The sequence below is a fragment of the Marmota monax genome, unplaced genomic scaffold, assembly GCF_021218885.2.
Source record: "Marmota monax isolate L192 unplaced genomic scaffold, Marmota_monax_Labrador192_F-V1.1 WCK01_AAM20220418_F8-fsc00039, whole genome shotgun sequence".
Lineage (NCBI taxonomy): Eukaryota > Metazoa > Chordata > Mammalia > Rodentia > Sciuridae > Marmota > Marmota monax.
This window is the reverse complement of record NW_026693602.1, coordinates 2,225,389-2,240,633: the sequence shown is the minus strand read 5'-3', so window position 1 is coordinate 2,240,633 and position 15,245 is coordinate 2,225,389. Positions and strand designations below refer to the sequence as shown.

General features: G+C 43.1%; 1 protein-coding gene across 4 annotated transcripts in view; it reads right to left on the bottom strand.

Annotated features, from left to right (window-relative positions):
* Positions 1-3,899, bottom strand: part of Inpp4b (inositol polyphosphate-4-phosphatase type II B) — a 799,925-nt gene extending 796,026 nt beyond the window's left edge. For 2 of the 4 annotated variants that reach the window (XM_046459556.2, XM_046459553.2), the window contains exon 1: positions 3,764-3,899. The gene's annotated coding sequence lies outside the window, so the exon portion shown is untranslated. The remainder of the gene's footprint in view (positions 1-3,763) is intronic. The other 2 variants (XM_046459554.2, XM_058584051.1) reach the window with 2 other exon arrangements.
* Between the last annotated feature and the right edge of the window lie 11,346 nt (positions 3,900-15,245).

Genomic DNA, 15,245 nt, shown 5'->3' with positions numbered 1-15,245 from the left:
ATTAATTAATTCCCAAAGGAAATTCCAATCAAAGCCACATGATTTAGAAAACTTCTCAAGATTTAATCAGCTTTCCCACCTTACTGTTTCACTTAGATCTGCAGGAGGCTATTTTAAGGTCCCAATACACAATGGGCAAACCTACTTGGAATGGTTGACTAAACGATTGCAACTCAAGATATTGCAACTGAAGAAACTCAGTTTGTAAACATATACTGTCTTGTGTTGTGATGACATCTATCATGATAACAAATGTTCAGTAAAATTTTGAAGTTAATTGACCAAAAAAATACTAAAATTATAGCTCTTTGATATTCCATTGGCCTTATGTATATCATCTCCAAGAATATTTCAGAATTGAAGATAGTTGATACAACTGTGCCTTAAGGAGAGTCCTGCTTCAGTTGCAAATGTATATAAATTATGGTTATAATACCTAAAACTTTATAAACATTATTTATTGGTACTGGTGATCAAACTCAGGGCCTCAAGCAAGCTAAGCAAGCACTGAGCCACATCCCAACCCCTTCATAAGCACTTTTTAAAATGCATTTATTAATTTACGTAGGACTGCAAAGCATAAAAAAGATTGAAGTAACATGACTTGATTCAAATGACAATTGTGTTTGAGACTCTAAAAGTTCCCTTAATTTTTCCCCACCTATCTTAATGCCATTTCTACACACACACACACACACACACACACACACGGCATCTAAAGTTTTAGAATCACAGACTATAGAATTTTCACTGGAAATTAAATCACAGCATCACCATTTGGATTTATCTATAAATAAATGTTTAAGATGAGATTATTTGCCTAATAGCATCATTTCTTAAGCCTGAGTATTAAAGTATATATGATTATGAGCATATCCTAAGAAACTCTCTGATCAGGGATTTCTAATCCAACATTCAAAAAAAAGCAGTAACAACATGGCCTTTGGAGCAGATTCCTTGGGGCTTTAGAAAGAGAGCTAGGTCACATGGAGAAAGTAAGGTATAGCATACAGAAGAGACTGATACAGCTTTCCACTGAACATTTAACTTGAGATTATTTAAAACAGGGCATTTCTATTTATTAAAAGACCCATGTGAAAGATAATTTATTCCCTATGGATTACAGAATGTGTATTTGTATACCTAATATTAGTACTACTGGGAACTGCTCACAGTGAAAAAAGAAAGTAATAAATATTCAGTAAGCATCTCACTAATTATGATTCCATCAGTTTTCTAGCTTTGTATTTTCAGATGTCAGTGCTTACCTGAAAACTGACATCTATTTGGTTGCTAAGAGATATAGGATCAGTTTGCAGTTGTTGCTCTGTCTCTCAGAGACTTGCCTTCTTGGATTTTGCCTGAAGGTAGTGCAAGTTAACTCTGTTACCCATGTGGGGATTTACCTTATTTAAACTAGAAGATACTCCAAGGTCTCAGAAAAGAGATGAACAACTTTCAATCGGCACAATTTTGAACAAAATATCTGGCTTTCCCTGAGTTTAATGGTTTTTCCATTTCACAAAATTAAAATATAATTGCATTATTTTATAATCAAATTTAACTGATGAGTCTATGAAAGTCATTTAGAATTTTGACAAAAATCTTATAGGAAATGAAGTCAGTCAGTCAATTCGCATCCCTAAAGTGATGCTCAAGCCCAACATTTTAAGAGTATTGTCTGTCTATAACTTTGCATGATTCTTCAAACATATGGAAGGACAAAACTAAACTTGATCTATCTGGTTGTTCTGATACTATATCAGAGTCTGAAACAAAGTGCTGCTATAATTATACACATCCTAACTGGTCATTAGTGTATCCCAAATAATATTGATTTGCCGAATCAAAGAGAATATTCCTCCAAAGTCAGAGCAGTATTTCAATCAGCAAGTATGTTTCCCAATAACACTAAGCATCTAACATCTCTTCCCATGCACATTTCATAACCTTTCAAGGACAATCTTCCAAATCACTTTGGAAAGAAATAGACAAAAAAAAAAGGCATTCCATTGCAGAAGCACTTAAAATTGCTACATGTCCAACAGGTTCAATTTTTAATGCCTGTGTACTAATCACACAGCCATTGATCACTGACTGGTTTAATATCAATGCTTTACTGAAGAACATTGCAAAGGAACATGAGCTAAACATTACCTTGTCTACCAAGGGAGCTGAAAATGCCCACTTGCTCAGTCCTCTCCTTACTCAACTTCTTACACACTATCAGCCAACTGCTCTGTTGATGATTCCCAGCACCTTATGCGTTGCTTTAGCACTGAGTCAGGTTACTACCATTTCTGATCCAGAACTCATTAAGAAAATTCCTGTTACAAGCAAAGTCTTTGAAATGTAGGTGCACTGTAATTAAAAGGCTTCCTTTTGCTCATCTTGAGACAGGGACAAAAATGTATACCCTCTTCTAGGTTTTTACTTTTAGAACCACAGCATTATAAACAATACTGAGAGGAGGGAGGTAGGCAAAATGCAACACCTGGCCTCAGCAAACGTAATGACCTCAAACAACATTTAAGAGAGAGAGAGGAGAAACCTGATTCAGGAGAAGGAAAAAAACAAAAAGAGCCAGTCTGCATCATTGAAACAAGAGTAACTGAAAACCCTGCCAGGTTTTCCCAGTAAGTTTTGTGAAGCAGAAACAACCTAATCAATATGTGCAACCTCACCCTTAAGAAGCCTCTCGTTTCCAAACACAAACTGCTGGCTCCTTCTCCACTGGGTTTTTCCAGTAAGTTTTGTGCAGCAGCAACAACCTAATATGCACATCTTCACCTGATAAACCCTCTTGTCCCCAAAAAGAAACTGCTGGGTCCCTCTTCCTTGGGTCCTCAGGGACAGAAACCACCACTCCGAAGGGAGGAGAATTCAGAGGTGCAGGGAGGGACAAACGCAGATTTGTGTAGCTCTACATCTTCATCTTAATATCAGCTACAAACCTGTAAGTCATTGAAGAACCAGGCTCCTGACTTGCTCTAGCTCTGGTCCCTGCCAGAGGGGCGCGAAGAGGTTTAGGAGTCTACAGCGCAATGCTCCAAACAATGACTCCTCACCCCTTCAGCCAAGTCCCACCTTGCTAACCTCTTAGTGAGACCTCTCAGGAGTAGGATAAGAGATGCGTGGGTAGTCGCCCAAAGGCGACACGCTCTCAGGAGTTGCTGGGGGTGGGACTAGAGATGGTCACAGAGAGGGGCTTTTTAGGAAACATCAGGAAATGAGGCAACTGGGACCCCAGCATCCACCACCCCTTAAATGCTTTAAGGACTCCTTGTTCTGAGGCCGGGGGGCAGAGGGGCGGCAGCCTGTGATTGGGATTAGGGGCAAGTCCCTGGGCCACAAGGGCTTCTCTCAAGGACCGCGCAGGTGGGCGCAGCCTTGGAAGGTCAGCGAGGCCAGAGTTCAGAGTTACCCAGGGGGCCCGGAGAGTGGGAGCCCGTGAATGTGAGTAGGAACAAGCTTGCGCTCCGGGGAGCTCGACAAGACAGTAAGCGGGGGACAGGGGTACCCCAACACCCAAAGACAGGCAGCACACCCTCCCCTACCCACTAAGCGACAGGGCTAGAGGGGCGATCTGGGCTGCAGGGTTGAGAAACTTGATGCAAAACACACAGGCTCCCCAAGGCAGGACGCGCCCCCGCGCTCTCAGACACGCTCCAACGCCTCCCTGATCGCCCACCCTCGCCCACCCTCGCCCACCCCACCCTGCGAAATCCCCCACCGAGCCCCGGGATCCGAGGCGGGTAATTACCTCTCCCGGAGGCTGAGCGGGGGGCGGCAGCAGCAGCAGACACTTTTAGCCTGACTTTCCAGCGTTCGCGTGAGAGCGAGTGCGCGCCGAGAAGGAGCTGTAACCTGCTATTTATAGACCCGAGCTCAGCACCCGGGGCCGAGAACCCGGAGGAAACAAGCAGACGTCGCGGCGCAAGGCGCGGGCCGCCGCTGCCGAGACTCCCGCCGCTGCCCGGGGCTCGGGCCGCGCTCCGCGCTCGCTCCCCTGCCCGCCGCGCGCGCCCCAGAGAAGTTGTTACCAGCGCGGCTGCTTCTCGGGCTGCTCACACGCCCCCCGGCACAATTGCTACTTTCCCCCCTCCCCCACCTTCCTTGCCCCTTTTCCTCCTTCTCTGCTCTCTCCAAGCGGTCTCCTCCCAATGTCACTAGCGACAGAATAGAGGCGGTGGCAGCAGCTAGGATCTCGCAACTGGCGCAGCTTGCCTCCAGCTACAGATGGAGCGGAGTTGGTGGCCTGGCCGCGCACCTCGAAATGACCAAAACAGGCTGGTTGCGTGTGCTGACACCCCGCACCCAGCCCCTCTGCGCGGGGGGACAACCACCCAGCCTAGCGTGTGGGATCACTGCTGTGGTGATGAGGAGGGATGGGGGACGCCACGCTGAGTCCGGGGCAGGAGAAAACACAGAGAAAAAGATCAGCAGGAGGAGGCGCCCCAGACCCCGGCCGCTGACGGTCCCCAGGCCGTGAGGTGAAGGTAAAGCAGTGTCCCACGTTTGGGGGACTTCTGCCTGCAGCCGCCCTGGGACGCTTCTCTCCTGCCTCTCAGCCCTCTTGCCCCAGCTGGGGGTCTGGCGTGGGAGACTTGGGCACCGACTCGGTTTCCAGTCCAGAGCAACCCAAAGTCACCATCCGCGAGTCCCCCATGTTGCAGAGGGTGGCTAAGGCCGATTTGCTCCCAACAAGCTTGTGATACGACTTAGACAGCCTGAGTGCGTGGGGACAAGTCCTCCCTCGGCGTGTTTGGGGTGTTAGGAAGATGGGGTGTGTAATCACGCAGTCTGGAAGGAGACTAAAACTCCCCCACTTCCTCGCCAACAAGCCCACAGGCGAAAGCACGCAGCCTGCTGGTTCCAGGCTGTGGGGTGTGGGGCAAATGATTTCCCCATCTGCGCCTTACAGGTGCCACCTGGCGGTTCTCTTGGAAAGGCCCTGACTGAGCTGCTCAAAGGTAAAGGTGCCTAGAGCAGCCTATAAAGACACCCTCAGTTTTTCTCCTCTGGGCTCTTTAAATTCACATTTTAAATAAAATGGAGTTTCAGTGCTGTACACAAGTGTGACATTCGCCATTCGAAGGGCCTGGAATCCCTAAGTCAGGATGGTGAAATCAATTTGGGTTAAGTCAGTGCTTAACAGTTTCACAGCGTGGGAAGCTGTGTCTACCCCCAGCTGTCACCCCTGCTGTCACTGCCTGAATCTAGGCATCCATTCACTCCAAGAGCACTTGCCTGCCACTAGGTTACAAGCTTTGTCAATCAGGGCAGGAACTTTGGTTGTTTAGGTTTTTGGTTTTGGGGTGGTTTGTTTTGTTGCCACCGCTTTGCTTCTAGGGCTTGGGACAACGCCCAACATGCTGTAGTTTCCAGAAATAGTTATAGAATGGATTAATAAACAGGATGGGCCAGAAATGTTCTCGGCCCCTTCTCCCTCGGTCCCTGCAGCCCTTACCTTTCCTTCTCTCCAAACTACTTCTGCTCCGCTGTGCTCTGCTCTGGCACCATGGCGAATGGAGACAAGTGAGAGGTGAGGGATAAACTGTCAGACAGATCTTGGAAAACTGGGGGTTGGGTCAGGCAGCTAGAGTTTTCCTGTATGGGATAGGACTGAACACACCCACCTCCTGCACTGGCTAAGTCCTGTTCATAGAGGTCTGCTGAAAAGATGGTACAACTTTCCCGCTGTGTAACAGCTTTAGACCACTCTTAAAATACAGAAGAATTGAAAGAATATCAGAACATTAGGATGCCAAAGCTTTACCACTAACTTGAAAATGTCATTAATATATAAGTCCTCTAACCTTAAATGGAGATTGTGTTTATGAAGACTGCTTCACTAGTGCCATAGATACAAAAGCATTCCTCCTCAGAACAGAGGTAAAATAGGTACAGGTACTGACGGAAATGAACACTTAAAGGGACACACCCAGAAAGCCCCATTATAACAAAAATCCAGATATAGATCATGCTGACCAGGACTTTTTACAGGGACATTGAGGAATATGTGACATACCTGTGATGTTCATATAAGAACTTTAAAGGGGGGTGGGGGGAAAGAGAAAGTGAGAGAATAAAAAAAACCAGGACTTTATCAGATGTATATGCCACATGGCATTTTTAAACTCCATCCATCAGCCTGATATTTACCTTTTTTAGTTATTTAGTGGCATGTTCCTTGAATCATCCTGGAGGATTCAGATGCTTCTATGGTTGATTAAACTCATTCAGGCTTTACTTTTACCAACCTTGAACTTCTAGCCACTTGTGTCCCCAGAACGTAACTCCATTTGCCAGTGCAGGACAAAATATTTTTCATTTCCTTTTGAAATATCTCTGTATGGTCAGAAGTCAAAGGTGATTCCCAGTAGTTACTTTGCTGTCTGAAGCAATAAAATCAATCTAACATCTGCAGGACTCATGTCACACCTCCTTTGCAATGAGGTAGCTCACACTCTTTCTGTATACTCACTCTTCCTGGAGGTTTTTTTATATGATTTTACATTTATTGAATATCAACATTCTGCTCTCACACTACATATTTCTAAAGTCACATGTAAATATGTAGATTGATGTGACACAGTGGGTATCTATATCTTTATAATCCTCTACTATTCAAAATCTCCTAATATATAACACCATGTGTGACATCAGGTATTTTCTTAACTACAGTTGTTCATTTATATTAACAATATGTTGTAAAGCAAGTTCCTGTTTTCATCCCAGTTTGGGTTTTTTTTGTTTGTTGGTTGGTTGGTACCAGGGATTGAATTCAGGGGCACTCCACCACTGAGCCACATCCCCAGCCCTATTTTCTATTTTATTTAGAGACAGGGTCCCACCAAGTTGCTCAGCACCTTGCTTTTGCTGAAGCTGCCTTTGAACTCACGATCCTCCTGCCTCAGCCTCCCAAGCTCCTGGAATTACCAGTGTGCCTCACTGCGACCAGCTTCATCCCAGCTTTTAAAAAATTAAAAGCAAGAGTTGAACTTTCTTATTTGTTATTTAGATAATCTGTGTGTATATGTATGGAAGTTAAGGGGAGTTGCTATGAGAAATTTTAAAAATCGACTAACTTATGTAAAAGGATTAAATTATTATAAAGGTCTTGACTGTCTCATGGAACCCAAGAGCAGGAATGAAGCCAGGCGTTGACAACCAGAAACAGAGACATGCAGCTGGGACTTCCCCCATTGCTCTATCTGCTCTTTTCCTGCCTTTCCTCCCTCCTTCCTTCTCTTTACCCACATAAACTCATAACTTTCTCTGTTTTTCTGATGCTCATTAAGTTGCATGGTTACTAACAACCCTTGAACTTCATAACTCACAGGCCAGCTCCAAATTCTCACAGAAGTACCATGATGACACAGCTACCAACCCCAAGACCAGACAACCAAGCCAGAGATGGCAGTCAAGTTACATTCTCATAGCAGTGACTATAGCAACCAGGTGGGTGGTAGTGATGGGCCAAAGTAGGAGGAAAGGATGAAAATGCCCCAAATGAAAAGAGGATGTGAGTTGCTCTTCTGTTATCTCCCACTCCTGTTGTTCATGAACAGTGGCACAAAAGGCAGAAAGAAATAGGAAAGAAGAAAGAGGAGTCCGTGTCTCTGGTATGGGAATGACATGCATGTCTGAGTACTGAACGGGACAGAATGCCCCTTCCTGCTGGTGGCACTCTAAGGTCACTTGTCCCAGAAGTATGCCATGGTTTGGATATGAGGTGTCTCCCAAAGCAGGAATGTGCAGAAGTGAAATGGTTGGATGAGGAGAGTCTGTAACCTCCTCTGCAAATTAATCAATTTGATGGATTAATGATTTGAAAGGACCATTGTTCTGGGTGGTGATTGCAGGGTGGAGTGTGACTGGAGGAAGTAGATCATTGGGGGCACGCCTTGGGTGTTACATTTCACCCCTGTGGCTTCAGTTGTGCTCTCTCTGCTTCCTGGCTGCCAAGTAGAGCAATTTTTCTCTGCCACACCCTTCCGCCATGATGATCTGACTCATCTCCAGCCCAGAGCAATGGAGCTAGTCCACCCTGGACTGAACCTCTGAAGCCATAAGCCCAGAACCAACTTGTCCTCCTCGAAGTTGATATGGTCAGGTATTTTATTTACTGTGACAAATAGCTGACTACCACAAAGTAGCAGTATGTTTTTATAACCTCTTGACGTGGGATTCAATAACCATGAAGGAATTAAATTTTTCAGTTTACTGTAGCTTTATTTTTTTCACGGCAAATTAGAGGCTTTTTTTTTTTAAATGAAGCAAATGAGTGTGATATGATTTTACATTTATTGAATATCAACATTCTGCTCTCACACTACATATTTCTAAAGTCATATGTAAAATGTTTGAACTTTTAGGAGGGGACACAATTGGGCCCATAACAGATGTCCCATTTTCAACTAAGCACTTTTTTAATTATCTAATTATGTCACAAGTGGCATAAAATTGAGGACACATTTCAGGAAATGTTTGCAATAATCAGGGAGATTGTTTGGAACAACTGGTCCTTTCTAGAAGTAAATAGACTATTTCTGAACATTTTATTACATTTTGTTAATTCATATCCCTTACTGCGCACTTAAACATATAAACAGATCCTGCTTTCCTTATTTTTAGCAATTTCTTTACATCTAATCATCTTGTCAAATTATCACCTTGATGTCTCTTCCTGGAATAATCCATCTCTTCCATCTTCAGGTAACCTTATTTCTGCTGGAATAGCCCAGTTTGATCACCAGAGCAAGTCAGAACAGTTGTGCAGACCTTACCTCTTAATTGAATCCAGACCTTGAAGATTCCTCTCCATCAGGACTTCATTTGTTCATCAGAGCAGTAATTATGCTTCATAATCAGACAACTTGTGTTGTTCCTATTCACTGGCCATGTGACTTTTGACAAGTACTTCTAAATTTCTGAGCCTGTTTTCTTTATAAAATGGGAGTATTAGTACCTACCTTCTAGAGGGACTATGAGAATTCTCTGAGGTACCATAAGGACATGACCTGGCACTCATCTGGCTCTTTTTTTCTACCAATATTCTCTTGCTGAGGCCAAAAAAGATGGACATAGACAGAGCAAAATAAATTTCCTCATGAAACCTAATTTATGTCCTGTAGGCTGGTTATTTCACCATTACCTAAAATTCAACATTTGCCATAGAAATATTGGCCAGCACCTATGAAAAGTAACATAGTCCTAGACAATTTAGCTAAAGTCTGTGCGGGAGGAGAATTTTCCAGAGTTTGTTATGGAGACTGTAAAACAACCTCCAACTCCCAGATTATCTGTATACCTCCCTTTCCTATGTCTTCAACTTAATTCTAGTAAATATTCATTGAGCAACTACTATTTGCCATGGATTGTGCTTAGTTCTGGAAATAAAAAGGAGAATTCACAAACTTTGCCTTCATCATTTAGTAACTTTAGAATTGGTCTCCCTCAGCCTTCCAGTAGTATGCTCTACTTGATTTACTCTAAAATTACACTCACTGAGTGTCTAGTACACACAAGGTACAGGGATGTGGGACCCTAGGGATGAGCATATAATTTAATAGAGAAGACAAAGGCAAGTATATGAACAGATTCCAAGCAAATTGAGATATTATGTATCAATAAAGCAAGCCAAAATGTTATGAAAATCAGATGGCAAGAGAAACCAAATCTATTTGAAAGGATCAGAAAAATCTTCATAAAGGAGGTGGCATTGAATACAGGAAAGATTTCAAGAAATATAATCACCAGGCATTCTAGCACAGGAGTGAATGAAGACCACCAGGTGAGAATCTCACCCCTCAGGTCTGATTTGAGCATCGTGTGCTCTGAGAAGCCTGCCAATCAATCCTCTTCTGTGCTTCCCACACCCTGCACGTCCCTTGGTTGCAATACTTACTAAATGGCTCTTGTTTACTCATCTTTCTCCCTCACTGAGTTAAAAGCTGCTCCTGAAACCAGAAACCCTGCTTTATGGTTTTGGGGGAAGAGATATAAAGGCATTGGAAAACTGAGAGCATAGGGAAGTTTGTTTGTCTGTTTTGCTATGCTGGGGATTGAACCCAGGGCCTCCTCATGCTACATTGATTTTAAGTCAAGGTAGATCCAGCTTGGCTTCTCACCACCAGCTGTTTGAGGCCTCCTGCTCAGATGGCGTTTACCCAGTCCTGAGATGCCCTGTGATTCATGGTTTTCTCAGAACTTTGCTTTCTTCACAAGGTCAGGAGGAACTCTGGATCCCCTCATGGTACCTCCAACAAAACATCTTCCTCTGCCAATATTCTCTAACAGGCTACACCACTCTGAGTGTAGGAGTTCTCGGAAATGTGCTCAGAATGGATCCTCAAAATGGATCTCAGTGATCTACTGATCCCCACTGCCAATCAACCTCAAGAGGACCCATCCTCTTGGATCACATCCCTTCTCCTGCCCTTTTCTCATTCTTGTTTCCTGTTCTCCTTCTTCTCCCAGCTTTCTCCTCCCCTGCCCTGTTCATGAAGCCTCCTACCTCATAGCCTTCTCCGTCTCTAGTGGACATTACACTTTCCTTTCTCAGAATCGCAATGTTAGAGCAGATACAGAGAAATTTGGGTCAGCACAAGAAGAAAATTCATCTGGGTTATAATTGGTAAAGCATTGGCTTGTGTTGCACAATAGATGAGTGTGTGTGTGTGTGTGTGTGTGCACATGTGGGTGTGTAATCACTAACCTTTCAAAGACTTTTTAAATTCTATAGAAACTTTTTATATTCACTGGCATGTTTGTTTCTACAATACAGTATGGGAAGATATAAAGTTACAGATATTTTCCTTTGTAAATAGAATATAAGCTTCTCACACAGAATGCACTGCAATATTCTCCAAGGTAAAAGCTGAGAAATCATAGATAGCTCAAAAATGTTCATCCTTTGAAATACAGCACTTATGAGTAAATAGAACCATTGAAACCTAAGGGAAAAGTTGAAGAAATTCATCAATGTGAAAAAGACAACCATTTTATTTAGTCTAAAATGAAGTAACATTTTATAGGACTGAATTTTAGTTTCTTGAATGTTATAATGAAAGCAAATGAGTGATTCATTTTAAGCTTTCTATAAAGCACAAAATGCCTGAGATAGTTAGCTTTTTCTGGTTTCGTACCCAAAAACTCTCTATGACATTTTTTTTAAGTTGAGTTTTTTTGTGGTTTTTTTTTTTTTTTTTATCTTAATAGATTGGGTAGGCCAGGTGAGTGAGAGCAGAAGGCATGGACTTAAAAATGGTGAATGTTCATCAAATTTTCTAGATGGAGGCTGTTAGCTTTCTGTCACTGTAACAAAACACCTGACAGAAATCAACTCAAGAGAAGAACACATTTATTTTGGCTCATGGTTTCCGAGGTTTCAATCCAGTCAGTCAGCTCCACTGCTTTTAGGCCTGTGGTGAGGCAGAACACACATGAGTCAGAACATGGTGGTAGGAAGCATGTGGTGGAGCACAGTCATTTTGGGGCAGCCAGGAAGCAGAAAGAGAGAGGAAGCGCAGGGAATAATCAGGGAACAAAATGTGCCCTTCAAAGGCAGCCCCCAGTGCTACTTCCTCCCACCAGGCCCTGCCTCCTAAAGCTTCCCCAGCTGTAGACCAAGGCTTCAAGGCATGAGCCTTTGGAGAACACTCCCTATCCAAACTCCACAGAAATTTGACTTGATTTGTGCAACTGAATATGTTTGTTGTTTATTTTTTTAAAAAAAATTGTACTTTGATGGGATTTTGTAATGGTCAATACAAAAAGAATACAATTCCATAATGGAAAGTCAAAAATAGAAGACAAACAGCTCTCCATAATAATGGGCTGTCTTCATTCCAGGTCCTATGAGTTCTCTGAAGAGGATTATATGTCATGGAGTCAGGCTTTGAACTGGGGGTTAGGGGTTATAGATGAAAGAGAAACTGGATTTGGCTCTTTTTTCTTGACCTCAAAAGATTTGGGGGAGAAGTGGACTCCAGGAAGGGAACCCATAATCAAAGGCAACTCTATGAAAAGTACTCCCTAATTATGTTGGCAGACCTCTGCACGGCCCTCCCCACTTCCTGCCCCTGTCCCCATGTCTTGGCTTAGAATGCTTTAGCAGAATACCACTGACTGCTGTGTGTCCTAAGCAACAACAGTGTATTGCTCTGGAGGCTGGAAGTCCAAGATCCAGGTACTGGCAGATAGATGCCTGGTGAGGGCCCAACTCCTGTTTCATAAACAGCTGTCTTCTCATGTCTTCGTGTGGCCAAGACAAAGTGATTATCTGTACATGTCTCTTTATATAAGGACACTAATCCTATCCATGAGGACTTCCTGCTCCTCCCAAAGGTCCACCCCCGCCCCAACACCCTCCCACTGGAGATTAGGGTTTGAACACATGGATTTGGGAGGGAAACAAATATCCAGTACAACACTCCTCACCCCAACTCCCCCTTGTGGAAGGACTTGATACTTCAGAAGAAGTCCTAGGAAGTTTCCTGTTCTTTGCCTAACCCTTCTCCCCTGTTCCTCCTTTCTGTGTTCACCATCTATCTGTGAAGTGTAAAGAGAAGCCACAGAAGTTTAGTCAAACCTTGATGATTTGTTCCTTCTAGAGAAGCCCATCACAGAGCTGGAACCAGAAGATGATGGGTTGCGGGGACTCCCCGGATTAGAACAAATGGGTAGAATATATGAGCATTCTTGGGATCAAAAACCCACTATACTTCCTAAAATCAGATGGGATACCAGCTCCAACTGTTCATTGCTTGTTAAAGGAAGGTGTGATCCTCAGAGGCTGGAGGAGTCACAAACATTTGAGTGATAGTTACAAGGACAAGGTGCACTGAGCAAGTGTGGAATACAAGGAATCGGTGGTATCTGACAGGGCTGGTGGGTCCCCTCTCTCTCTGTATCTCTCAGTTTAATCTGTCAGAGAAGTGGCTGATATTGCTGTTCCTGGTGTCCTGGTCCTCTTCTACTGAACAGCTTTGAATGGAGAAGTGCAGAAAAACTGGGGGATTCTGCTATCCATGACCAAGCTTTGCTCTCTTCTGAATCCTTCTCTTTGATTATTAATACATAAAAAATTTCATTGTCTGTGCTACTCTTTACAGGTTTCCCTTTCTTCTCCTACACTAACTGAATGATCTCCATTCTCCTTAGTCTAAATTGCAAAGGACAGCATCAGATTGACTGAGGAAGTTAACATTGCTCCAATAAAGAGAGCAACAGTCTAGCTCCCAGGTTGCTGAGCCTGAGATCAGGAATCCATGCTTGTCTAGAGAATGAAAAGGCAAGTCTGGCATTATTTCTGAGAGCAGGGAGTCAATTTCAACTTGTGGGTGAAATCGGGTATCAGGTTTTAGGAAACAAAGGCACCTCAAAGACGTAAGAAAATAGCATTTGCTATGCACAGTGGTGCACACCTGTAACTCCAGTCACTCAGGAGGCTGAAGCAGGAGGATGGCGAGTTCAATTCCAGCATCAGCAAGTTAGTGAGGCCCTAAGCAACTCAGTGAGACCTTGTTTCTAAAAAATAAAAAATAAAAAGGGCTGGGCATGTGGCTCAGTGGTTAAGCGCCACCTGGTACTAAAAAAAAGAAAATAGCATTTAGTGAACACAGGTACATTGAAATATTTTTTACCAATGGTCTTAGAATCAAACAAAGAGATTCAAGTACTTACTACTACAGACCACACTTAAAGATGCTTAAAGATGGGGTTAAGCCAGCACAGCATGGAGAAGTCAACTCTCTCACTGTTCAGGTCAAACTCCTTGTATGTTATTCATTGTTGGGCTTTGTCTTTCTAAAATAAGGGAAATACTGCTCAGTCTTTGTTCTGCATTTTATAATAAAGCACGCAGTTGTGGCTTTTATTAGTTCTGAAAAACAAAGCATACTATGTGAAATAGTAAACCACAGCTTGATCCTCTCTTGACAATCTATATTCCACGGAGGCTACAATTTATTTATACAACTATTGATGAAAGGCTAAATTTTTATTATGCACAAACCAATTTAAATGGTTCTTAAAATGAATGAAGAAGAAAAGTCCTCTCTGCTTGCACAAGTACATAGATTTCAGCAATCTCTGAATGTTTTTTTTTCCTTTTGAATTCCCTTGGAACATAGCTATTTTTGTATTACCTATATGCAGAATTTGTAGGGGGGGGGGTTGAGGATTAAAGTTGAAGTTGAAATTCTACCAGCTTCTATCTGTGTCAGACAATACTCCCAATCAAAAATGGCTCACTGGTGAAGAGGCTCAAAATCAATATTGCAGGAACCTAATTTTTCAAGCCCTCTGGTTCTCGACTCTGAGTTCTTCCTTTCCCTGCAGCCGAGCCACTCAACACTGTACTGCAGCTTCTCAGTTCCACAGGCACTTAAGGGGGGGGGGGACTTAAGGATAGCCACACAACATCAGAAGAGCCAGCCTCAAGACATACTTGTTCATCTGTCCCAGAACCTGTGTCTAGTTCTCCTTATGGGATTATCCTTGCTTCCAAACTCCAAAATTTAAATTAACTTTCTGAAATTTGGCTCTGTGCAGTGATAGGATAGTGAGTTTTCACAGGATTCATCTTCCACCTTTGACACTGAAGCACCTTATCAAGACATCCTGGGTACATGCTATGTTCTGCATGCCAGGCAGTACATGCTACTTTTGCTGACCATTATAGTGTTACCAAAGGAATGGAGCTGCATGATATTCTGCAGACTCGTGAGATAGCCAAGGTCCCCATGAGCTGTCAGGGATCAGCAAACTACAGCCTGAAGGCCAAATCTGGCTAGCAGCCTTTTTCTGTGACTCCTGCAGGCTAAGGTGTTTATTTTTTTGTTTTGTTTTACTTTGCAAGGTTGTTTTAAAAAGAAGAATATGCAACAGAGACCATATGTGGCCTGCAAAACCTAAAATGTCAACTTGGCCCTTTATGTGAAAAGTTGCCCATTTCTGAATTAAATTATCAGGCAGAGCCAGAAAGATGATCTAGCCCTTGGTCCAGTGCTGCTCCTGCCAGTTGAAACGAAAGCTTCTGTGGTTTCTTCTTATTGGTGTATTTTTAAATAGCATTTGTCAACCTGATAACTCTACATCAGGCATCAGAGTCTGTGATCCCTAGCTTCAGAAAATAAACCACATATGGAACAGCAGTATCCATTGGAATCACTCCCTAATTGAATTTGTGATAATCTACTGATAATTGTTCCAAAGTGTCTTCTCACTGGTCAAAA